This window comes from Zootoca vivipara, chromosome 5 (assembly GCF_965207765.1).
Source record: "Zootoca vivipara chromosome 5, rZooViv2.hap1.1, whole genome shotgun sequence".
Classification (NCBI taxonomy): Eukaryota; Metazoa; Chordata; class Lepidosauria; order Squamata; family Lacertidae; genus Zootoca; species Zootoca vivipara.
The window spans coordinates 55127048-55152585 of NC_142588.1; the positions used below are offsets into that span (position 1 = coordinate 55127048).

Sequence of the window (25538 nt, forward strand, 5' to 3'; positions counted from 1 at the left end):
TTCCCTCTCCCTCCCCGCTTCAGCCCCCTTCTTTGGACCAAAAGAACAGAGCCGGATCTTGCCTCTGTTTCCCCAGGAGAAGCACTGCACCAGTGCAGCAGCCACTCCCGCTGAGCAAGAAAGACCAGTTCCACTCCTGGCAGGTGCCGCCGCTGTGTCTGGACAGTATGTGCTGCAGCACATCACCTTCCCCACCCAACCAGAGACAGCCTTTGGTCCTAACAGCTTAGTTCAAGCTGGAAATGCTTAGCTAACAACATCATTCACATGGGGGGGGATGGTAGGGGGCATTTACGGGCCTTTTGTTCAGTCAAGTAGCAAAACACCCTGGAAATATTAAATCAAAGGCAAGGGAGCCAAGATGTGGGGATGCACATGCAATCTGGGACACAGTGAACCAGTTCCCTGGCATTTCATGTCGGAAGTTTTAGTTAAATAACCCTGGTTGTAAGTTTCCAAGCTTCCCCCCTCTGAGCTGTTGCCTTAAGGGAGCAACTGGGGAGCTGTCTGTGTTAGACATTGTTGCGTTAGCACTGCCACCCACCACCAGGAATCATTTGACTCCAGTTGGCTCCAGTTGGTTCCTTCACAGCAGATGGCTCTTCTTCAGACAAGGAGCAACTTGCCACATAGGATGCCCTGGTGACAAACTGTTCCAGTTTCTCCTCTCTGCTTCCCTCCGCAGGATGCTTATTGCAGGAGGCTGCTACATGGAACACAGACATGCAGCTCCTCTTGTCCCTAATCATAAGTAGATACATGGGGAAAACATGTGTGCTCTGATAGAGGAGTTTTTGGCTCAATGAGAGGCAGTGGGGGAAACTTTTGATTTTCAAATACCTAAATGAAGTGACCTATGCATGTGAGCGAGGAACGGACTATTCTCACTCTGGAAGATGAAGCAACCCAAATTCTGGATAACATTTCACTTGCGTACTTTGAACTCAGTCTAAAGCATTTGGAACAGGTACTACCTGCTGTTCCAAGATCTCAGGAGAGGGGTCCTCAAGACAATTCATCGTGGAAGACATCTCTCTAACCTCCCCTGCCCACTTTTCCCTGCCCCCTTCCCAGAATATACCATCCCTCCAATCATACCCCCTGACTTAAAGGTAAAGGTAAAGGTACCCCTGACCATTAGGTCCAGTCGTGACCGACTCTGGGGTTGCAGCGCACATCTCGCGTTATTGGCCGAGGGAGCGAGCATACAGCTTCCAGGTCATGTGGCCAGCATGACAAAGCCGCTTCTGGCAAACCAGAGCAGCACACGGAAACACCGTTTACCTTCCTGCTGTAGTGGTACCTATTTATCTACTTGCACTTTGATGTGCTTTCAAACTGCTAGGTTGGCAGGAGCTGGGACTGAGCAATGGGAGCTCACCCCGTCGCAGGGATTCGAACCACCAACCTTCTGATCAGCCTGCCCTAGGCTCTGTGGTTTAACCCACAGCGCCACCTGCGTCCCATGACTTATGTTCCAACAAATCTCAGACCTTCATACACAGGAAGGGAGAGCATGAAGGACCCTCTGGGTGACCTTTCTGTTGCTGTGGTGATGGAAAAATCACCGAGGCAACCACCCTGCTCCTCCCCTCTCTGCATCCCTTGACAGGCACCATCTGCTGCTGGTGAGTAATGGAGTTTCCCTGGCTGGCTGGCTGCACATCCGGCTTGGTCCAGCTTGACCAAAGGTTCTTAGTGCCTAGACCTGCACACTCCACACGCCTGAGCTCTTTTTATCTCTAGCATGTGGACCAACAACCCTGAAACATTAGTGCTTCCTGGCAGTCAAAGAAAACTGCCCAAAATGCTTGTGCCCCTTCCAGGTAAGCCAACAAATCATCTGCAAGCTATGCAAGAACAATGTGCCTGCACTCACCTGTAATGCTAAGCCTCCAGCACACCTGCATGGAGGAGACTGGAAGCTTCCACTCCCATTTTAAATTGACCACAATTTAGTGTTACACCTGAACCCTAACATGCAGTTAATCTAAACTATGGTGTCTTGAAACAATGTAAACAAGAGTTTGAAGCTGGCTTGTTTAAACAAACTATAGTTAAAGAGGTTGATGTATTTAGAAATTTTATACTCCACACCATCCCACTACTGTATTTCAACAAATACAAGACTTGATGCAAAAACCTCATTTGGAAACCACAGAATTAGCCACAGTCTGAAAATTAACTACACCTTACTGGGCTGAGACACCACGACAAACTGTGGTTAAGTCTAAAATGGAAGAAAAAGTTTCCAATCTCCTCTCCATGGCTAAACCAGAGAAGGGAGGAGGGAAGGCACATGAGCTCAAGGCTCACTCCACATGCAGCAGCATCTCTGTGCAGCTGCCTCCAGAACTGTGCAGAAGGAAGTCTGAAAAGGGAGTATTTAAAGTGGGATCAACCCAGAGCCTGTCTGCCATATGCTGAAAGCTCCACATGGGGAAAGGATTTCTGTCAGCAGCAGGAAAAAGCTAGTCAGAGATCACAAGATCAGGGTACCCAAAGGGACATCTAACACTCCTTACACTAGGCAGCTTAATTACACCAAAACCATCCATTTCGGAGATTTGCATGGCACTTTAGCTTGCCTTGCAAACTCACTGCAAGCTCCTCCAAGGCAAAGTCTGCTCTCAATATTTAAATTAAACTCCAACAAGCTGCATAAAAAAGAGGAGGGGAAGAAACAATTCCCATACCTTGGGAGCAGCCCCTTTTTAGGCGACCTTCATGACACTTCACAACCTTCATTAAACTAAAGCACCCCCTCCATGCCTTCTCACTTGGCACCCCATGCATACTGGATTGGTAAAGCCCACTTTGGAGGAGGCCTACGCCCCAGGTGTCCTGAAAGCTGGAGGGACTTTTTATTTTGCCCCCTAACTCAAAAAGGGGGCAGAAGCATTGGTCTCCATTGCCTTGCTAGATCAGAACCAAGTCCTTCTGTTTCAACATCTTTTTTCCAATAGTACCCAGACAACTGCCTGTCATCTCTGGAAGCTCAAGATGATGATGACCATCCACTGTTAGACCCCAGCAACTGGTATTCAGGAGGTATACTGGCTAGATCATGGCTAAAAGCTGCTGATAGCCTTCCTCTTAAAAACCTTCTGAGCTAGTGACCATCATTGCCATCACCATAACTTGCATTAGTGAATTGCATAAGGTAATTATGCATTGTATGAAGAAGCACTGTTCTTCTATCAAATCTGCAGCAAGATCTCCAAGGCAATCAGGTAGGTATTTTCATGCTGGCTGGGACAAAACTAAAACAACCTGATGGATAATTTCATGGCCTACTCATTCACTGCATAGTCAATTGATATATACTGTAAAGGTAAAGGTAAAGGGTCCCCTGACCATTAGGTCTAGTCGCGGACAACTCTGTGGTTGTGGCGCTCATCTCGCATTATTAGCCGAGGAAGCCAGCGTGCAGCTTCTGGGTCATGTGGTCAGGATGACTAAGCCGCTTCTGGCGAATCAGAGCAGCGCACGGAAACGCCGTTCACCTGCCGGAACGGTACCTATTTATCTACTTGCACTTTGATGTGCTTTCAAACTGCTAGGTTGGCAGGAGCTGGGACCGAGCAACGGGAGCTCACCCCATTGCAGGGATTCAATATGCAGCGCACATCAAATATCAGTTAATACATTACAGTTTCCAAATGTCTATTTCTTCACAGTAGGGGTCTACACTGCTCCTTTAATGTGTGGAACATTTACTTAGTAGTATCAGTAGCCTGGAAAGAGCAATGGCACTGGTATAGGGATATTCGATGGTGATGCCTCCATCCACAAGATAAGCCCAGAACACACTACGTTTTGGAGTGGAAACCACGCCACCAAAGTAAAAATCAGTCATCATTTGCTTTTCCTCATCATCAACTTTAACAGCCTATCACAGTCCAAACCAAACAAATTTGTCTAATTTCCTTAATTTGCTGAATTGCATTCTGGTTACAAGTGTTGGTATGGTGCATAAAAAAAAGGCCTCTGAGCTGGAGAAATTTGCATGGAGATAACTAATAGTATGCTAACTGCCAAAAGCTCTCTCAAAGACCTTGGGTTTTTCCCCCAGTTCTTTTCTTACAGTTGCATTAGAAATGGACCAAGACCTGTTTTTATTTCTGTGCTGGCAATTTCATGTGGACTATACATGGAACAGAACAAAAGTAAAATGATGTGGTAGAATGGACCACTTCAGACTGCAGGGATCACTTTAAAAAAAAAAGTTCCCTGTTGGTATTGGTGATCAAGCAAAAAACCTAGCAAATGTACACAGATTATTCGAGCTAGAATCTCTCTCTCTCATGTGCAAGCTCTTTACATGCAGAAGTTCTTTGCATCGGAGGGGGATTTGTAAATGGCATCCCTTGTCCTTCAGACTGAAGTGCTACAGCCCATTCTGCCCTTTTATTTTGAGTCATACATATTTCAGGTCTTTGCAAATTAGGTGTTTTAAATTTCAAGACTAAGGCTTGGTTCAAAGATGCGCAAAAAGCACTTAGGAAAGAAAACGGCATCACATGGTCCAGCATCATACCAAAAGGTTCTTAACCCATGTGCTGACCTCATTCCATGCACCTTTTGCACTCTACAGCTTGGATGGAGGCCATACCATGGCATGCAAGCACTAGATCTGTAGGGAGCAGCATACAAGTTAAGGCCGCTTTAAATCGGACACCAGACTATGGGAAACCTTGCATGTATAAATGTTTTTCACTTGCCTACTGCCTTGTCTAAATCTGGTCTGGGTTTGCGGAGGTGTTATATGTTAGGACTGACAGCCGTGTGCTCTGACGAAAGCCACCTTGAAAGCATACTAGCTGGTAGGCACATCAAAGTTGAAAGTCACTGGCTCCGTTTATTATGTGGTTTTCCAGATGGGTTGAGTCAAGATGCCTCACTATCCCAGAAACAAGGACATTACTTTATACGTTCCACAAAAGAGGTGAGGAACTGAATCCAGCTGGCAGGCATGACCCTTATCTGAGCAAACTCACAGCAGGCCAGGTGGTCAACACAAGGCTCTAGACCAGGCATAGGCAACCTTGGCTCTCCAGATGTTTTGGAACTACAACTCCCATGATCCCTGACCACTGGCCCTGTTAGCTAGGGATCATGGGAGTTGAAGTCCCAAAACATCTGGAGAGCCAAGGTTGCCTATGCCTGCTCTACACTCGGAGCAAAAACCCAGAAGGGAGTTTCTAGGAGTGGTATTTTTCCTTCCTGTGCCTTGAATGCTAATTTTTAGGAGCAAAAGATCTGGGCTCCAGCAAGGTCACACTGTGATCTCCAAATCACTGTTTCTAGTGGTCCTACAGAACCACACATTCCATGCAGTGGATTCTGTGGGCACAGGACCAGTTTATAAAAGCAATACATTCAATGGCCTTTAAAAGCTCAAACCCCAGTGGATCACATTTACATCTATGTAAACCAGGGGTCCCCAAACTACGGCCCCCGGGCCGGATGCGGCCCAATCGGCCTCCCAATCCGGCCCGCGACGACCCCCGTCGCCCGCTCTTACAGCGCGCGGCGCGGCGACGATCTTAAAAATCGGCAAAAAATCGCCGAAAATCCTTTGTGCGCATGCGTATGGGCCTCTCCCGACCCAGAAGAGGTCATTTCCGATGCACTTCCGGGTCGGGGGAGGCCCATACACATGCGCACAAGCGATTTTCGGCGATTTTTTCCCGCCCGTGTGCGTGTGCGCATACGCACGGGCGCGCACTCCCCCGCCCTCCGGCCCGCTGCGCGCGCACTCCCCTACCCTCCGGCCCGCTGCGCGGTTGGCGCGGCGGGCACCGGCCCACTGCGCGGTAAGTCTGGGGACCCCTGGTGTAAACCAAAGGCCACCAGTTCAGTAAGAGACTTGGAGCCAATTCAAATACTCTGAGAAATAGCACATAGCATAGTCCTCGGACTATATCACATCAGAACTCTGGTGAGGGGTTGCAAGTTTAAATTCTTCTTCCTTAAAACTGCCCATATTGAGAAACCTAGCACATCAATAAGAAAATTATTCTAATATCATTCCCTATTATATCCTATATTTCCAGATGGACAAGGTTTTTGAAGTTGGGAAGCAGTCAAAGATGCAGGGACATTCTGGGATTCTGAAGTGGCATAGTCCGGGAAGTCCATTGTGCTACATGCCTTTTCTCAATGTTTGAATTGGTTTTAAGTGCAACCCAAATTTACAGACTTCAAGGATCAAGTGCCAGCTACTCATAGCTGCCAAGTTTTCCCTTTTCTCACGAGGAAGCCTATTCAGCATAATGGAAAATCCCTTAAAAAAAGGGATAACTTGGCAGCTATGCAGCTACTGATGGTTCACACAATCCATTGTTGCAAGTTATGAAGTTATATGCTTGCCTTTTTAGATTGGTGTATCTGCAATACCTAATCATCCTGGCTGGATGTTTACTACTGTCACTCATCTGCAACAATTATCACAAGGCAAATAGGATTGTGTGAATTTGCACTTTGCTTCCCTGGAGCACAAAGTAGCATAGCAGTTTCTTTAAGAACAGACTATGTTGGGAGTAGGGACCCAGGTGGCGCTGTGGGTTAAACCACTGAGCCTAGGGCTTGCTGATCAGAAGGTCGGCGGTTCGAATCCCTGTGACGGGGTGAGCTCCCGTTGCTCGGTCCCAGCTCCTGCCAACCTACCAGTTCGAAAGCACGTCAAAATGCAAGTAGATAAATAGGAACCGCTACAGTGGGAAGGTAAACGGCATTTCCATGTGCTGCTCTGGTTTGCCAGAAGTGACTTTGTCATGCTGGCCACATGACCTGGAAGCTATACGCCGGCTCCCTCGGCCAATAATGCGAGATGAGCGCGCAACCCCAGAGTCGGTCATGACTGGACCTAATGGTCAGGGGTCCCTTTACCTTTTTATGTTGGGAGTAGGGATGTTCCAGAAGACAACCTAGAATTGGATCCCAGAGAAAGGGTCATCTAATAGAGAACAGTATTATGTTATCAGGTGTTCTAATAAATGTGTAGTAATAATAAACTAATAAAACTAATAAATAATAATAATAATACACAGGTGGTGCTGTGGTCTAAACCACTGAGCCTAGGGCTTGCCAATCGGAAGGTCAGCGGTTCGAATCCCCATAACGGGGTGAGCTCCTGTTGCTCAGTCCCAGCTCCTGCCAACCTAGCAGTTTGAAAGCACATCAAAGTGCAAGTTGATAAATAGGTATCACTCCGGCGGGAAGGTAAATGGCATTTCCATGCTCTGCTCTGGTTTCACCAGAAGCAGCTTAGTCAAGAGGCTGGCCACATGACCCGGAAAAACTGTCTGCGGACACATATCGGCTCCCTCAGCCAATAAAGCGAGATGAGCGCCGCAACCCCAGAGTCATCCGCGACTGGACTTAACTGTCCGGGGTCCTTTACCTTTTACCTTTAATAATGGTTTAACTGAAAGGGAGGGAGGTGTGATGCTGGGTGAATTCATCTGGGGAAGGACAGTAGAGAGTAGAGGAAAAACCCACACAATGGCTAAGAGCTTCACCTGCTGGACTGTTTGCTGTGAGGGTTGTTCGGCATCAGCCAGGAAGAAGGTTAGTGTAGCCTACAGACTCTGATAAGTTTTGGGATTCTGAAGAGATTCCTACTGCAGCTTGGCCATAGGGCAAAGACGAGCAGTAGCACTTGGAATATACTGCACCAGAGAAAGCTAACTGGCTTAAGATTGTTACATGAAGATGCAAGACAAGTGCTTAAAAAGGATTGTGTAACTGAGGAAGCAAAGTTGCTATCCAATGTTAAAAATGCCAAATGCATGACCTGAACTCTGCTTTCTGTACCAAGGCTCCGGCACACAGCTGGAATGTCACAGGCCATAAATCACAAAGAGTTAGAGCAACTCCCAAGTACTCTGAGCAGCTGAGCACTTAGCCCTTGATTAGAGACCAAACATATAGCTTTTCCTAGAATAACTGAATTAGGCAGACTAGTGCCAATGAGACAAAGAAAGTCACCCAACACAGCAGCATTCTGGCTCCTACAAGGGGGCAGTTTGTGGGTGCAATATCTGCCAGCTCCAGAGTTTTGAATAGCCTTTTGGGAAAAGGAAATGGGTTGCTCATGAACTTTAAAGCTTTAAATTACTTGGACCCTAAATATCTTCTAGTCTGGAGTGGAAAACATTTTTTGACCTGAGGGGCCAGTGATGGGTGCGTGTAAAAGTGGACCACTCCACCCTTTCGCAAGTGTGCTCTCTTGCTTTCTGTACACAGTCCTAGGAGAAGCACACCTATACCTCCACCTCCTCAGCTGCTCCAGTGCAGATCAGCTGAGAAGATAGACAGACAAATTTCCTTGGCAGACCAGGTTAGGTCCCTGGGCGAGGGGTTAGCCACTTCTCTTCTATTGTCCCATTGGCAATAAGGTCACCCTGATCCAATTCATTTATGTGTGACTTTGAACTTCACGAAGCATGTACAGCAGTCTTTGCAGTAGCTGCTCCTTTCTCCTGGATGTCTGTCAGAGCCCTAGCCTGATCACATTTGACAAGCAGTATTCAGAATCTTCATATCTCAGCACACATTTCATGGCTAGAATTAGGAAACCTCAATACCCAGCTGCAACTAGAGAGGCTGCAGAGGAAAGGGGGGGATTCAAATCAGTGACATCCCTCATGATGGTACATGTTCATATTAGTTACTCCTAATGCCATTTCAGCAGGATGATGTCCTAGTGTGGTTAGCATGCACTACAAAGGGGCCTGACACTGGGATGGATGGCAGCAATGCTTCTGAATACCAGCCACTGGAGACCACAGGAGGGGAGAGCGCTCTTGTGCTCAGGTCCTGCTTAGGGTTTCCCACAAACATCTGGTTAACCACTATGAGTACAGGATGCTAGAAAATGGGTCATTGGCCTGATCCAGCAGGCTTTGCTTATGTTGTTATGACACCCCTTACAGAGTGCAGGCATATTTTTTTTCACTATATCTGCAACACCAAACCCAAAACTAAATTCAATTCCTGGCATCCCTGTCTGAAATCCTGGACAGCTACTGCTAGTCAGAGCAGATAATACTGAGCAAGATAGACCAATGGTCTGACTCGGTATAAGGCAGCTAAGTATGCTCTTCCTAACATCCAAAAACCTCTGTTTAGTTGTTGTGCGTATAGAGTATTCTAGCCATCTACAGAGGGATAACTATGCTAGTCTGTTGCAACAAAAACGAAGAGTTGTGTATGACCTTACAGACTAACAAATTTTACTATGGTATAAGCTTTCATAGACCTTTTGTTATCTTTAACACAGTTTTGTGAATGGTCCCTGTGATTACTTTGTATACTGTACGTTTAAGCTTTAGCCCAGCTGTTACATTTTTGCATTTCATTTCACCCTGACTTTGCTGCTTTCTTCTTCCTCTCTGTACCACCAGGTTTATACTGACCTACAAACATAGAATAGCACTTCATGTATCTCAGTGCTTCCCAAACTTGGGTCTCCAGCTGTTTTTGAGCTACAATTTCCATCATCCCTTACTACTAGTTCTGGTAGCTGGGGATGGTGGGCATTGTAGTCCAAAAACAGCTGGAGACCCAAGTTTGGGAAGCACTGGTGTATCTGATAAAGTGGACCCCAGTCCACAAAAGATTGTGCTATAATAAAAGTTGCACATCTTTTAAGGTGCCAGAAGGCTCAGATTGTGCTATAATAAACGTTGCACATCTTTTAAGGTGCCAGAAGTCTCTTCCCTGGTGCTGTACTCTGTTGGAAACACCATGTTGCAAAGGGGTTATGAAGTTTACTTTCCAGCATGGAATTCTGGATGAGGTTGCACACCCTCTGAAGAAGCATGTTTATAGCCTGAGGGCACTCTTAGATCCATCATTGTTGTTAGAGGTGCAGGTGGTATCTGTGGTGCAGAGTGCCTTTCACCAGCTAAGTTGGCATCCCGGCTACAACCCCATCTAGATGTAAAGGAAGGCGAGAAGATGTTAAAAGGCCTTGGAGAACAACTAAGTCTGTCTGGTGGATCAGTGGTTACAAGCTATGATGGACAAGCTCTGCCTCCACAGTTGGTGGCAGTAATACAGAGGGGAGAGTGCTCCTGTGCTTGGGTCCTGCTTGCTGGTTTCCCAAAACATCTGATTGGCCACTGGGAGAACAGGATGTGGACTGGATGGGCCATTGGCCGATCCTTCTTAGGGTATTGTAAAGACATTAACGTAGGTATCAGGTTGAGAGGGCATTTCACAACCGAAGGGACTCTGTTGAGAAGGTCCTCTTCTCTAGCAACTACTCTTTGTATGTCAGACTGACTGGGCACTCGGGCAAAGCAGTTTAGATCGTCATATGGCATGGATTGATAAATAAATACAGAAGTATGTCTTCTGCCAGGTTCCAAAGTTCCAGTCAGTGTAAGGCTTTGCAGGTCAAAACAAACACTTTGAATTGGGCCTGGAAGCAAATGAGGAGCCAGTGAAGGTGAGAAAGGTTGTGTTTGGTATTGGACTTTATACTGAATTTGCTTGCATTTGTCTATGCTGTGCTTTAAATTTTGTTTTAAAATCTATCTGCTTCATGGCACCTAAAGAACATAGTCTAAGGTGATCAGCAAATGCAAATAATAACTAAAATAATAAATATACTTAAAAGTGGTCTCATGATTGCAGCAGGGGTAGAATGGTAAGCAGGACTGGTGCAGATAAATGTTAGGAGAAATATAGACTTGTGTGGACTGCAATGCATTGGGGAGGGGGAATCTGCAGGCCTCCAGATATTGTTGAGCTAGAATTCTCATCACTCCTGGCTAGTGGCCATGCTGGCTGCCACCAAGGGGAGTCTAAGAACACCTGAAGGACCACAGGCTCCCCAACCCTGCAATTCATGAAAGGGACTCTCGTAACTTATTAACATCTCGGTATCTTAATAATAATAATAATAATAATAATAATAATAATAATAATAATAATACAATATAAGAAAGGAGACATGCCAACAAGGTGGCTGGGATAATTTTATCAAGCTTTAGGGGAGGGGGGAGAGTTTTCTTTAACAAATATCAAAAGTAATGGATGGAAAGTAGAATGCAGTATCAAATGCAAAAGGATCAAAGTCAAAGTTTCCACAACCACTAATTTGCTGCAAAGATCCTTCAACTATCATTCTGCAGAAGATCAACTGGGCCTGCAACTTTGGCCTGCCGTGTCTTTGATACACTGAAATCTGTTATCCCAGCATTGCTTCTGGCACTATAAATAGGTGCTTCTTGGCTCCCATTAAGTTTCCTGTACACTCAGAAGATACAACACACCGCAGTGTATAAGGCAACATTCCACCAAGAGTTCCAAAACACTAGTATGTGCTCCAACCCTGAGACTGGAGAGGTGAAGGAAGCACACACAAGTTAAAACTGCCTACCTACAGCTCACCATTTTATCCCTCTTCCCTTGTGTGTCTTGTCTTTTTAGTTTGTAAGTTTGATGGAAGGCCCTCTGTCTTTCTTTCACTGATGTATTCCGCTTTAGGAGACAACAAGACAGAAACACAGCAAATAAAAAAGAGACAAAGAAAGAACAGGTAGAAGGATTGTGGTCTCACATGCTGCTGTTTTAAGGATCAAAAGCTGGAGGAAAATATTCCCTAAAGTAATGTGCATTACTCCAGATTTTGTCCTACCAGTGCTGCCCATTTTGAAGTCTACACGATTTCAGAGGTTATGCATCCACATTTATATCAAGACTGATGCCTCAAAGCCTATAATGCAACAGTGTTAAGCGAGGAGAAAAAGGCAGAAATTTGGTCAATTGAAGAGACGGTTATCTATTTCACTAGCCCTACTAGGCTCAGTAGGTCTATCAGCCAAGTAAGTGTTTACAGGATTACAGCCTGCACACTTCAACCAACATTTAAGGCCAAGGCAGAATCCCAAAGTACTCCATTCTGGAACTCTAAATTCTTGGTGCAGAAAGGGTGGTCCTATTTATCATTTTAAAAGCCACAGAGAGAGAAAAAAAACCAGGCATATTAGGTGACGTACTACAGCAAAACGGGATGCGGGTGGCGCTGTGGCTTAAACCACTGAGCCTAGGGCTTGCCGATCAGAAGGTCAGCAGTTTGAATCCCTGCGACGGGGTGAGCTCCTGTTGCTCGGTCCCAGCTCCTGCAAACCTAGCAGTTTGAAAGCACGTCAAAGTGCAAGTAGATAAATAGATACCGCTACAGCGGGAAGGTAAACAGCGTTTCCGTGTGCTGCTCTGGTTCGCCAGAAGCGGCTTTGTCATGCTGGCCACATGACCTGGAAGCTGTACACTGGCTTCCTCGGCTAATAACGCGAGATGAGCGCCGCAACCCCTGAGTCGGTCATGACTGGACCTAATGGTCAGGAGTCCCTTTACCTTTACTACAGCAAAGCAGATGTGCCAGTGGTTCATGCTTCCAGTATAAAGCCTGAAGAGGGATCATACATCTCTCTCCCCATTCCACCCACGGTAAGACACATGAGATGAGGTGGTCTACCATTTGGGGCTCATGCCTCTTACCCATGGAATAAGCTGAGCAGCTTTCCTTTTAGAGACTGGCAAGCACATCCATTACAGTACAGTATTTGCATTACCAATGCTAGTCAATTGTATGTACATTATTGCCATTTCTTTATAACCTCCAAAGCTATTCTACATTCCAAACGAATTAACCCTTACATGAGCTGGCCCAAATACGCTCATGGAAAGGGAGATTTCAAAAAGCAAAATGGAGCATATATACCTCTATACAACTGGAAAGGCCTTGACAAAGAAGTAGAGGAAATAAAAGTGTGAGTTGTGGGCTTTTTAAATTATACTTGTCAGCTTGATCAGCAAAGTGCTCTGCAACCATGAGCCCCCGTGGGTTGGCAGTAGCACAGTGCTTTGGAGAGTGGATGGCATGCCTTAAATCTAGTGCCAAGGACCTGCAGAGTCTGGGCTAGGACTCTCTGCTGTGGAATTCTAAACCAAAATAAAGAAGCACAATGAAAAGCCACATTTCCATTAGATCAGTTTCCAAAAGCTACAGAATAGATCTGAATCAGTACTGAGCATGTTCAAGAGATGGTGTGACGGAGCTAAGAAGATGCAGCTTTGGGGAACTGATAATCCCTCACCTAATCACTAATGGTTTTGTTTTGCAACACTGAGCTTTGTTGAAGGAGATACTGGAATCGGCAGGTTTTCATGTGTGCAGATCCAGGCTGTGATGTTTAGCCCGCAGGCCCCAATCATACTACAACATAACCTGCTCAAAACAATAGTTTGAAATCCGGGTGCTATTACAATCTTGTAAAAAAGAAAAGAAAGGAAGCTCTTGTTGCCCAAATAAATTCCTACTGGAAAATCTATGGTGCTACTCAATAGCTAGAGAACCCTCCACTTTACATGACAACTGGATAGAACAACATGGAGAAGCAGCAATGCCTACTAGATCTCTTTCTACCACAGGAGACCCATAAGCAATCTGGAACTGACCACAGACAATAAGACAAAGATGATGGGCATAGTCTGTAATTGACAGGAGCTCTTCAAATGCTTGGATCTGAATAGTTGTGGGGGGGATGAACCACTGCATAAGGTGACACAAAAACATAGTAATACAGACAGGAGTATTTCATCACATGTATAGTATATGCTCAACTTGGGTATACACTCCTTGGTGTGTTGAGCCCCGCAAGGCGCAATCCTTTCCCCGATGCTTTTTCGTATCTTTATGCGCCCCCTTGCCCAGACTGTCTGGAGTTTTGGGCTGGGTTGTCTTCAATATGCTGATGACACCCAGATCTATCTGTTGATGGACAGCCACCCTGCCTCGGCCCCGGACACACTGACCAAGTGCTTGGAAGCTGTGGCTGGATGGCTACATGGGAGCCGACTGAAGCTAAATCCTTTGAAGACAGAGGTCCTCTGGCTGGGTCAGGACGACTTGGGGGTGGGGGGGTCAACTCCCATCTCTTGCAGGGGCTCAATTAGTGCCAGCGCCTTCTGTCAAGAGCTTGGGTGTAACCTTCGATGCCTCGCTTTCCATGGAGGCGCAGGTTGCAGCCACAGCTAAGGTGGCATTTTTCCATCTCCGCCGTATCAAACAGTTGGTCCCTTACCTCTCTCACCCTGATCTGGCCACAGTGATCCATGCGACGGTCACCTCCAGGCTTGATTATTGTAACTTGCTCTATGGGGGGCTGCCCTTGAAGCTGACCCAGAAATTCCAGCGGGTGCAGAATGCCGCGGCGAGGCTCCTTACGGGGTACCGGCCACAGGATCACATTCATCCAGTGCTTCACCAGCTGCACTGGCTCCCGGTGGAGTACAGGATCAGGTTTAAGGTGCTGGTTTTGACCTTTAAAGCCCTATGCGGCTTGGGACCCTCGTACCTACAGGACCGCCTCTCCTGGTATGCCCCACGGAGGACCTTACAGTCCACAAACAACAATATTCTGGAGATCCCGAGCCTTAAGGTGGCTAGATTGGCCTCAACTAGGGCCAGGGCCTTTTCAGTATTGGCCCCAACTTGGTGGAATGCTCTCTCACAGGAGACCAGGGCCCTGCGGGATTTGTCATCTTTCCGCAGGGCCTGCAAGACAGAGCTGTTCCACCTGGCCTTTGGGTTGGATTTAGTCTAACCCCTGTGTTTTCCTCCCTCATGGTTTGGATTTATGGACTACTTAAAATGAGGCTGCATTTTAAATTTTAATATTGTATTTTAATCTGTATTTTAATTAATTGTTTTCTTTTCTTTTATGTCTTACTGTAATTTTATTGGTGTTAGCCGCCCTGAGCCCGGTTTTGACTGAGGAGGGCGGGGTATAAATAAAAATGTATTATTATTATTATTATATTTGATGGGTGAAATGGAAAATGTTCATGGGATTCCTGGGCAGGAAGGTGTTCTCTGACAATCCTTCGAAAACACAGGGCACATACCTAAAGTGTGATAGCACTGTTGTGCAAGTCATAGTTACATTTTAAATCTTTAGAGTGCTTTATGATTCTGCACTGTTCCAAGTGAGACACTAAACTCAAACACAGATCCCTGCGCATTCAAAACTTCCCAGCAACAAGAGATTATCCATTGTGGGGAGACTTCTTCAGCTCCTTCATTGATGCTTCCAGAAAAGGAGAGACACCAAAGTATCAGACATCTCCTTTGGCAGTATTAACGTAAACATTTTACCAGCATACTCCTCCAAATAAACTCAAACATATGCAGAAAAGATAGAAATGGCTTGTTTATATCAAAGAAATAAGGAGATTAATAAATTGGTTGTTGTCCTATTATTTGCTTTTCTCAGCCTGCTTAAATGATTCTTACTGACCTGTTTGTACTCCCTACTGGGCTCAGTGCAGATGAAGCACAATACTGTGCTTTACACTGCATGTGGCCAGTCTGTCATGGAGAGGTTGCTGCTTTCCAGCACTGCTTTAGTCATCCCATGTTCAGTATAACTACCCAGATGGGGAAACTTAAACCTTGGAGGACAGATGGTGCCCCTTGAGCAGCTCTTGATTGCAGCCTCTATTCATCAAATCTTCTAGAGAAGCTGCATCTCATCCCTTATCTAACTTTCCACAGTGAATACTGACATTGTCAACACACAACAGAGGCCAAAAGCTTTTTATGATTTGCTGTCAAATAACACCCCCCCATACCCTTCCCCAAGTCTGGATACAATATCCTTGTTAATCTGTTGAAGCAAAATGTAAAGTCTTGAGGCACCTTAAAGACTAACCAATTTATTATGGCACAAACTTTCATATAGACCAGAGTTTGGTCATACAAAAATGTATGCTGTCATAAATGTGTTTAGTCTTTAATGTGCCACAAGGTTGTCTGTCAAACTTTTAGCTGAGATTTTAACAAATCCTTCTCCCTGACTGTCGGTTTTATTAAGGACTGTTCTGAGGACTTGCAAGAAACCAAAGGGAGACACTAAACTGGAAATTCAAGTTATGTAGAGGTGTCTACACTAACAGTGTTATGTGTCTGGTATGCAGGGCCTCTTTGAGGCAAGAGTCTGTAAAGAACTGGACATGTTTTAATTTCAGTATACAGTTCCAAGACACACTGAAGCAACTGTCCCTGACCTGGTGCCCCCAATTGTTGCAGATGGACTACCTCTCCCCTTCTCCCTGACCATTGACTATGCTGGCTGGGGGTTGAGGTCAGCAGTCCAAAACCTCTGGAGGGCACCAGGTTGTAGAAGGCTTCATTTAAGCCTAGTGCAGGTGAGAATTCTCTTTCATGGGCTCAACATATCCCCACCTCTTTACCCTGCTCTGAGTCAACCAGAAGCCTCTAGGCTAGGGTCTAGATTAGAATTAGCCAGTGTGTCTAATGATCCCAAGACAAATGTGCTCTCCACTAGGGAAGGAACACAGTAAATAAACTCATAAGGGTACAAGTCGCCGGCTCTTCCAAGTTGAAGACATTGTGTCCAATGCAAATTTTGCCCCCTGGACAAGGTTTGATAGAGCTACAGAGCATGTTTAGACTCAAGGATACTAAGAAGAATCACAGAATATGAAAATACTCTCCACATTTTCCCCAGGAACTATTGTCCTATCCCAAGTCTGAATATTTGTTTGAAACTTAAGAAATGCATAAAACCTGGGAAGGCTTGCAAAGGCCACTCCTCCACTACTCTGTCCAGCTCTAGCCTCGCTGAGCAGCCTGGAAACTGGAAAAACTTGCAACTGGTTTTCCAGGGGAAAGAGCTCTCAGCCAAACACAAGCTATTCTGGTTTACCGAAAGAAGCTGGAGCAAGACAGAAGGAAAAGGTCTGAGGCCAGGGGAGGCTGCTGCAGAGTGACAGCAGGAAAACATCCTCCGGCAAAGAAAAATTAAAGGACCCCATCATGCACACTGCGACCCCTAGTGCTGCTTATCTCCAGGGACCTATCCCCCCCCCCAAAAAAACCAAAACCATTTCCACAATTTCCTCATAACACTCCGAGATTTTGCCATTCCCCTGTTTTGAAAACAGCAGACTTGGGAGTTGCAAACTCCACTAGAGGAGAATTCTGGTCTCGCTCCTGTCTTGGCCGCCTCCTTGGCCCACTGACCAAACATACACACACACCTTGAAGGAAACTTTATGATCTTTGCTGCTGCTGCTCATAAGCAAAGCCCACAGACCCAGGAAGCCCCCATCCCCAAATCTACCCTTCAGTTCCTTTCCCTTCCCACACCCACTCTTACTTAAGGGCCAGCTTGCAACTCTGTTCCGAGGAGAGTAGGGCCTAGTGTCACTGCCTGAAGACACTGGGGGGGGAGGAATCCAGAAGAAAGAAAAAACAGCCTGGAAACAACAAGACCCCCTCGCTGGGAGATCCACCCACCCACCCACCCAAAATCCAAGGCGGAGTGTCTTCAATCCCTCTGCCCTTTCCTACCCAGCACTGCTCCTTCCCAATCCTCACATGGCTCTGGGAGCGCAGACATGCTCGGATGGAGTAAGCCCTTCGCCGCGCCGCATCCATTCAAGAGCCGTGGCTGGGAAGAAGCCATTGAACCGCCCCCAGCCGCAGCCGCCTCCTCCACCCCCCTAGACCTTTTCTAGGCACCCGGGACGGCCTCGCGGACCTCCCCCGAACTTGATCCGAGCGCGAGCGGCAAGCTCCGAGCCTTACCTGGGGAGAAGTGCCGGAGTGTCGCTGTTGAGGGCGAGGGGCGGGACGGTGGGGTGGGGGGGAGAAGTGGGAGAAGGCGGCAGGACGGGAACTCAGAACATCCCTGCTGCCCGAGGGTGCTTTACTCCCAGCCAGCCATGGGGAGAGGAGAGAGAAAGTTCAAAATGGAAAGGGGGGGAAAGAATAATTTAGAAAAAGGCCAGGAGCCGGGTTGCAACTGGACGAGGCGGGAGCGGAGCGCGGCGGCTGCCGAGAGGCCTAGCGGAGCGAGCGGCCGCCGAAAGAAACAGGAAGGCTTCGGTGAAAAGGAGGAAGCCCGTCCTTTGTCTGCCAGGTTTTCCCTGAACAATGGCTGCTCCTGCTGCTGTCTCAGGCCCTCTGTTGGGGCATGGAGGAGGCTCGGCTCTTGCACACACGCTCGCTCTCGCGTACACGCGCGCGCACACACCTCCCTGTGCCTTTCAGAAAGAGGCCCAGAAGCTCCTCTCCAAGGAGGAGGAGGAGGAGGAGGACTTTCCTCCCCACTCCCACTCCTCTCTCCCCCGCTCCAGGGGCTGCTCTGATCGCATGAAAGAGGGAGGGATCTGCCATGCCTAGGCTGAGAAAAACAAAAGGGAGAGACAGACCCAGACAGAAAGAGGTAAATCCCAGGGAGGGAAGGGGACGCCAGGCAGCCGGAAAGACCAGAGGAGAGAAAGCTGCGGTGGGAGGTGATGCCACCCGCCCTTAAAGAAGAAGATGATGATGAAGAAGAAGAGGGGTGGGTGAAAAGCTCCCCACTCTAAGTAAAGCAGGCTGGGAAGTACCAGGTCTTCTCCCACCATGGAATAAACTCTCGGGCTCTACAACAAAAACAAAAAAGGCCAATTCCCCCCCACTCCCATCTAAGCAGGATGGAGAGCTTTAAAGTGCTGTGTGCCTTATTCCAGGTCTTGCAAATATCCCTGGTAGGGAAGAAACTTCGCCACGTTGGGAGGTTTCACTCGTTTCTTCCATCTGTGCAAATCTAGTGCCCAAATCGCTTTAATTCAATGAAAGGGTTGGGGTTGTGTGCTGAAATAAATAGCTTGAAGTGCTTTTTCCTACTGGGTAGCTTGCTGCAAGAAAGTCTGTAATCGCAAGGACGCACCTAAGAAGCAAAAACCCTTTGCATTTAGTAGGAGTTACTTCCAAGTAAATTAAACATGCACAGAATCCAGCTGAAACTGATATTTTGTTAACCACAAAAATAATTACTAACGAAACTGCATGTGAGGAGATGGGCATTTAACTACTCCAGATCCTGCTAGCTTGTAGGGTTTGATTTAGAGTAGACTAAAAGAATAAATTTCTGTGATGCCAGATGCAAAATGTTTAAATCCCAGTGTAATGACTGTGCAGTCCAAAGCCTTCACTGCAATTCCCAGGATGTGGTGCATTTTTGTGATATGGGGTCTCTTCTAAATGTAGCCAAAAACAGTTATGCCTTCCCTTGCAGTAGGGCTGAATTTGTGTCAAGTTGCTATGAGCAATGGCTAAAACCAGTAGAACTAAACTTGTGCTGTGGCTCACCAAGGACAGCCATGGAGCCTGGGGCTCAGATTGTCAGTTTCCCCCATCCAACAGAGGAGCCAACAGCTTCACAGTTTGGTTGCTGGGATGGCGAAAGCCATTCCTTTTGCATCTTTGCATGTCCTGCAGCTGTCGATAGCACAGAACCACTGTCAGGAGAAAAGGATGCAACCTTAGCCTGGGGCTCAGCCTTGAACATGTCATGTAACCATAAATAAGAGTACAGTACCTATACTGGTCGCCTGATGAATAACTACAAATATTATGAGCACATATAGAATTCAGTGGAAGGTTTCTAGCGCAGGATAGTGACCTGCAGGCACACCTGAGCCTTCGCATTTCTAATTTTAGAAACAGAGTGAATCTATAGAATTGGTCTTTATGTAAGATAGTATTGAACTAATGCAGGGGTAGGGAACCTGTGTCTTCCAGACATCACTGGACTACAACTCCCATAATCCCTGACCATCGGTTGTGATGGAGTCCCACAACAGCTGGAGAGCTACAAGTTCCTCGTCATTAGGTCTAATGCCACTGCGTCCCCTTCAGAGCTGCCCTGGGATATATGAACCTTGCAAGTACAGACAATATGTCTTTCAAACCCTAAATGTTACTAAGCAGGGAAGCATGAAGTCCAGTGCTAGCCAGAAACGTGGGTCAAAAGTGAGTTTTCAGCACCTGTTCTATGGGCAATATATGTTCTGTAGAATGTAACATCCCAAAATAAGGATACATGGCAGCTTTTGCAAATGAGAACTGATGGGCAGAGCTGGAAAAAGACACATTATTGTTTTTAACTTCGAAACTAAACCCCAAAGTATGTATCATTTCATTTTAAAGGTAAAGGTAAAGGGACCCCTGACCATTAGGTCCAGTCGTGACCGGCTCTGGGGTTGCGCGCTCATCTCGCATTATTGGCCGAGGGAGCCGGCGTATAGCTTCCAGGTCATGTGGCCAGCATGACAAAGCCGCTTCTGGCAAACCAGAGCAGCACACGGAAACGCCGTTTACCTTCCCGCTGTAGCGGTTCCTATTTATCTACTTGCATTTTGACGTGCTTTCAAACTGCTAGGTTGGCAGGAGCTGGGACCAAGCAACGGGAGCTCACCCTGTTGCAGGGATTCGAACTGCCGACCTTCTGATCAGCAAGCCCTAGGCTCAGTGGTTTAACCACAGCGCCACCTGGGTCCCATTATTGTTTTTAACTTCGAAACTAAACCCCAAAGTATGTATCATTTCATTTTAGAGCAAGCCTTTTTAGCAACTCAGATTGGCTGGTGTTGGTTGGTGTATTTAATTCTCCTGTAATGAAGAGTATTTTTGAGACATACACCATGTAAAAAACCCAGTAAGATTCAAGGCATAAAATTACAGTAGGTGCTTCCTTCAACTGAGCATTGGAAAATAATTGGGGGGGGGGAGGATATAGCTGGTTGTGCAAATGTGCACACATATACAGCTGCAGCTGTACAACTGTTCTAGCACAACAGACTTTTTTTAAGTAACAGGTTTCTAGGTTTCACTGTAATAGAACAAACCCTCAAAATATGGAATGCATGTCTTCCACTTAACTGATGGCTTGCTTTAGCAGCACAAGCCTAAATGTACTGGCAGCCTGAACCAGGATTGTCTTATTTTCATCAGATGCTAAAATCAGAAGTCAATAAATACAGCATTTTAAATGCCTGCTACTCATCAGAGCAAGTAAGAAAATAATGAAAGAATACTTCATTCTGCAGAACTATGGGTAACGTGCAATTGCAACTGGAGCTGAAAGGCTACACATCTGTTTTCTTTTTCATAAAAGGAGTCGGGGCTTGGATTATGTGCTGAAATACCAAATCTCTCTCTCTCTCTCTCTCTCTCTCTCTCACACACACACACACACACACACACACTGTAGCTAAAGTGTTGTGTGTCAAACTGCCACTGGGACAAACCAAAGTTCTGCTGTCGGGAACTGCCTAGCAATAGGAATGGTTCTAATTACCAGACTCTAAGCTGCAGAATTCAGGGCACAAATTTCCTGAGAATCACAGTTGGTTCTAGTGAGGGTCTAGCAAGGAGATGTGAGCCTCCGCTACATAAAAACAAAGGATCAGTCTTATGTGGTTAGTACATCTAGCACAGTATCCCCTCTCTGACAAGAACCAGTTCCAGATGTACCAGAGGAAGCCTGAAACACTGCAATGAATCAGCATATACGGTAACTCCAACCTTTGCCATTCACTTTTCAGTTATTTCACTCGCCTAAGCTGGTAACACCCTCAGCAAGAGGCCCTTGTATTTATTTACAAAATCCTAAACAACTTCACCCGAACCCTTATATTCCATCTTAATCACTAACTAAAATAATCTGCAAGAACTAAAATAATCTGCAGGAATGTCGTAGATCATTCCCCAAGTTGGTGAGGCTCTGTGTTTAACTTTTTTATATGGTTTTCACTATGTGGTTTTACTCTTTTGTTGCTGTTGTTGTTGCAAACTGCTTTGATATTTATTATACTGCTTTTTCATTTAAAAAATATTTCTATAAAGAAATAAGATGTCTGAACCATTTTAGTTAATGGCAATGGAAAGGATTATGTCTAGGAAGAAATTCTACACCTTTTGAAGTTAGTTAAATTATTGGCTATCATCATGATCTTATGGTAGCATGTTTCAAGGATCAATGATGCATGCTGTGGAAAAGAACTTAAAAAACACAAACTAGATTTTAGTTTTAATTTCACTGTGTTTCCCCTCCAGTTCTAGTGGAATGGTAAACATTAAAATGTTATGTGAACACTTTTGGGTGGTTCCAGACAACTGTAGTGAAGGTGTTTCACCCATTTGATCTCAAGAGAAGAGCAGACAGGGAAATGATCACGGTGAGCAAGCCAGTATTTTAAAAAAACAGAGCTGCTACTACTACCGTACGTTCTCAGATCTATACTCAGTCTCCCAAGTGGATCACAGAGTTTCTAGCCTAATAAGCAAAGCCAGCAATAGACTTTCTCCCTTTGGCTGCTTCAGTGCCATAAAAAGCAGCATAGCCTAGGGTTCTAGCCCTAGGTGCAAGGGTCAGTTTCTGGCTCTGATTTAAAATGCTACCAAGCAGTCCTCTAATAAATTTGGGTTTTGCAAGGGACGGCAGACAAAACAGGATGAGTCACAGAATAGCACCTTCATGAGATACAGCTCCTTTCAGCAGAAGCACCATGGTGGATCTGTCATTTGATGTGCCCAGTTACTATGGCTGTAGTGATGGTGTCTGGGAAAGGACAGTGCTGCTATATGTTCACTACTGCAGCAAAGGGTTATGAGTCATTTCCAAAATTCAGGGTACCATACCATGTGATAAAACACTGAATGGTCACATGGAACCTGAAAGGCTGGTTATTAAGCTATTTTCCCGATAACTCCAGAGTCTGGTTTTTAAAAGTAATAATAATAACCCTTGTAAAATATAATTTTGTTGTTTTTTAAAAATCATTTTACTCTCCTGGCATCAGGTGTCATCCTAACAATCCACAGTGGCAAGGAAACACTTCTTCAGGTCCCAAACTGCATGAGCTTGGGAAATGGAGCCACAGCATATCCTAATGCACACATATTTGTGAGGTTTTTAACCTGTGGCTCTTGCAAGTTCAAGGCTTCCTCGAAAGGGAGACCCAATCCCTTGCTGTAACAATCATATAAATCTGATATTTTGGAGGTACAGCAAAATAGTTTATCCCCTTCCACCTCCTCTTCAAACCTGTATTTGTGCTACACTGTGAAGCATAGCAAAGCAACTCTAAGCACCAACACAGTTTAAAATCCTTTTCATAGAATTGTAGAGTTGGAAGGGACCCTGAGAATCATCTAGTCCAACCCCCTGCAATGCAGGGATCTCAACTAAGGGATTCAGAACACTCATTTATTTCATCTGTCATATTATGTTTTGCTAGAACCGGAAGGCACTGAAAGTAATGTGGGTGCCTCTAATGCTATTATAAGAACAAAAATACTGCCTACTATAACATTCTTGATTTCCTAAGTGCTTTACAGCCTTTATTGTATTTAACCTCACCACAATGCTGTGAGATAAAAGTTATCAGGATTCCTGTTCTACAGGTGTGGTGGGATTGGTGCTGGACATTTCTTTTTCAGAACTATATAAGTAATCTTTAGCAGCAGTTGAATATACATCAAGATCTTCCAGATCAAAGTACCAGATCTATTAATCCAGTGGAGTACACTTCTTTCAGGCATTCACACATTGTAGACTTCTGTCCCACCTGACATCTCAGATTCACACATCACACAACTGCACCACCATCAACACTGCAGTGATACAGAATGTCTATATACATACTGTATTATAATGGGCTTAGGAAATGAGACAAGCAAGCATCCCCACAAAGCTAGACAAGGCTAGAAGTTCTATGTTTCATGTTAGCTAGGCATGGAGAGCATGGGAATTATACCTGCCTCTTGGGGTGTATCAAAATCCAGAAACTGGAGGGCTAATTTTCCCACATGTATTTGGGGAGGGTGAAAACCACTAAGTCCTGTAGACTGGTAGGTGTGGGTGTCAGTGTAGAGGAAGGACCCTGTTGCAACAGCGAAAATAAAAGTGCCTTGCTTCGTATGTCCTGGTTTGGTCTTTGTTATTTGGTAGGCAGGAGACGCTTAAATTCGTCTGTTTGCCTGGATCCTTGGGCTCTCCCTGGGCAGGATCCATTTCTCTGGGTTCATAGGAACCAGCTTAAATTTTACTACATCAGCAATATCATATTTTTTTTAACAGCATCAGTCCATATCACAGGAACACATCCTCTAGTAGGAGCATATCTTTAGCAACCTTTGAGTAGGCAGAAAGAAAAGATGCCCTGTGTGTGCATTTTATTCTCCCGTCTGATCACTTAGGGCATCCTTATGCTACAGCAGCCTTGCAGCGCATCCTCACCTTCAGCGATCCCTCTTTGGAGCAGGTCCACAAAGATGCAGCAGCAGCTCCAGCTGGTTCTGGTTATGGTCAAGTTAATAATTAAAGAGGCATTGGATGGATGCTGAAGCAGGACTGGAATGCGGCTGGCGGAAGTCCTATTCAGTCTCCAGCGGGAGGTATTGTGTATTTTGTGTTCTCATTTTGTATTTTTATGTTGTGAACCACCCTGTGATCTTTGGACAAAGGGCACATACATATTTTAACAGGAAGAAGAAGAAGAGGAAGAGGAAGAAGAAGATCCCCCCCCACCTTTTACACATGGGAGTCCAGCAGCACAGGAAACAACCCCCCCCTCAATTCCTGCAGTTCTCTCTTCAGTCTCTTTAGTCTTTTCATGTGCCACAGTTCACCAGACCCTTTTTACTGTACTCTGTGCAGCTAGCACTGGTGCTCTGGGAGATATAAATCACACAGACACAGCTTTACGGCCATTGATCCAACCACGTGGCAACGGATGCCGCTCTCCGGCAAGGAGCATTTCCCCTTGTTAGAAGAGAGACACAGCTGCTCAGAAACTTAAGTCCTTTTCGCTGGGGCTTTGCCAAGATTGGATAGCCAAGATGGTTAGAACGCCTTAGGGAATATGGAGGGTGCAGGTTGGGTGGGATTTCCAGATCCTATGTCTAGGACCCTGGGCTTGAAAGGACACTGGTTAACTCCAGAGAAAACACCAAAACAATTGCTCACCAACAAATCCTGGGGCTCTGTGTGTGTGATGGTGGGGAAGGGCCCTCATCTGAGAGGCAGGCTGTCTACTCCAGGACTTGTTGGCATGCTAAGTCATTGGGGGGGGGCAGACCTCTGCACCTTGCAAAGGCCACAGCTGAGCAGGTGTTTCCTGTCACTTGTTTCAGGCAGTTAAGTGCTTCCTTCAGGGCCTGCTAAACAGAGTCCTTCATCTTCCCTCTCTAGCCCTAGTTCCACAAGCAAATAGTCCACTGTCATTTGATCTCATTTCTTTTGCTGCCGCTGATCAATGAGGTTTCCAAAGAGCTGCCCCCAGCAAGGCAGCTTCTATGCTACGTTCCCAGTACCCAGGAACACGTGGCTCCTTCTTGTAGCAGGGCCTCAAGCGGGGTTCACAGCTAAGGGCAGTTTTTGCTCCAGCTGGGTTCTATTAGGTTACAAAAACTTACCCGATTTTACATACAGATTCCTGGCATGACAATATTCTGAGCAACAGGACTACAAAGCTAGTTTTACCAACATTTTCATTGCCCTGCAAGCAGCTTTAGCATATAGCAACCTGGAATAATTTGATCTCTTCTGTTATTTGTTGGTAGCACAATATAATCAAGAGACTGTGTCTGTCTAGAGATAAATAAATCATTGTTTTTGACCAAGGAAACTGAATGATGTGGCCTGTATAAAATCATG

The 25538-nt window shown here is 45.8% G+C and overlaps 1 protein-coding gene across 4 annotated transcripts in view; it reads right to left on the reverse strand.

Annotated features, from left to right (window-relative positions):
* The window catches only part of LDB1 (LIM domain binding 1), a 66087-nt gene that overhangs the window by 13848 nt on the left and 26701 nt on the right, over positions 1-25538 (reverse strand). Inside the window, exon 1 of one of the 4 annotated variants that reach the window (XM_035132624.3) lies at positions 17636-18193. The exons of 2 other annotated variants lie outside the window; for them this stretch is intronic. The gene's annotated coding sequence lies outside the window, so the exon portion shown is untranslated. Of the gene's footprint in view, positions 1-17635; positions 18194-25538 lie in introns of those variants that run through there. One more of the 4 variants, XM_088669667.1, reaches the window with a different exon arrangement.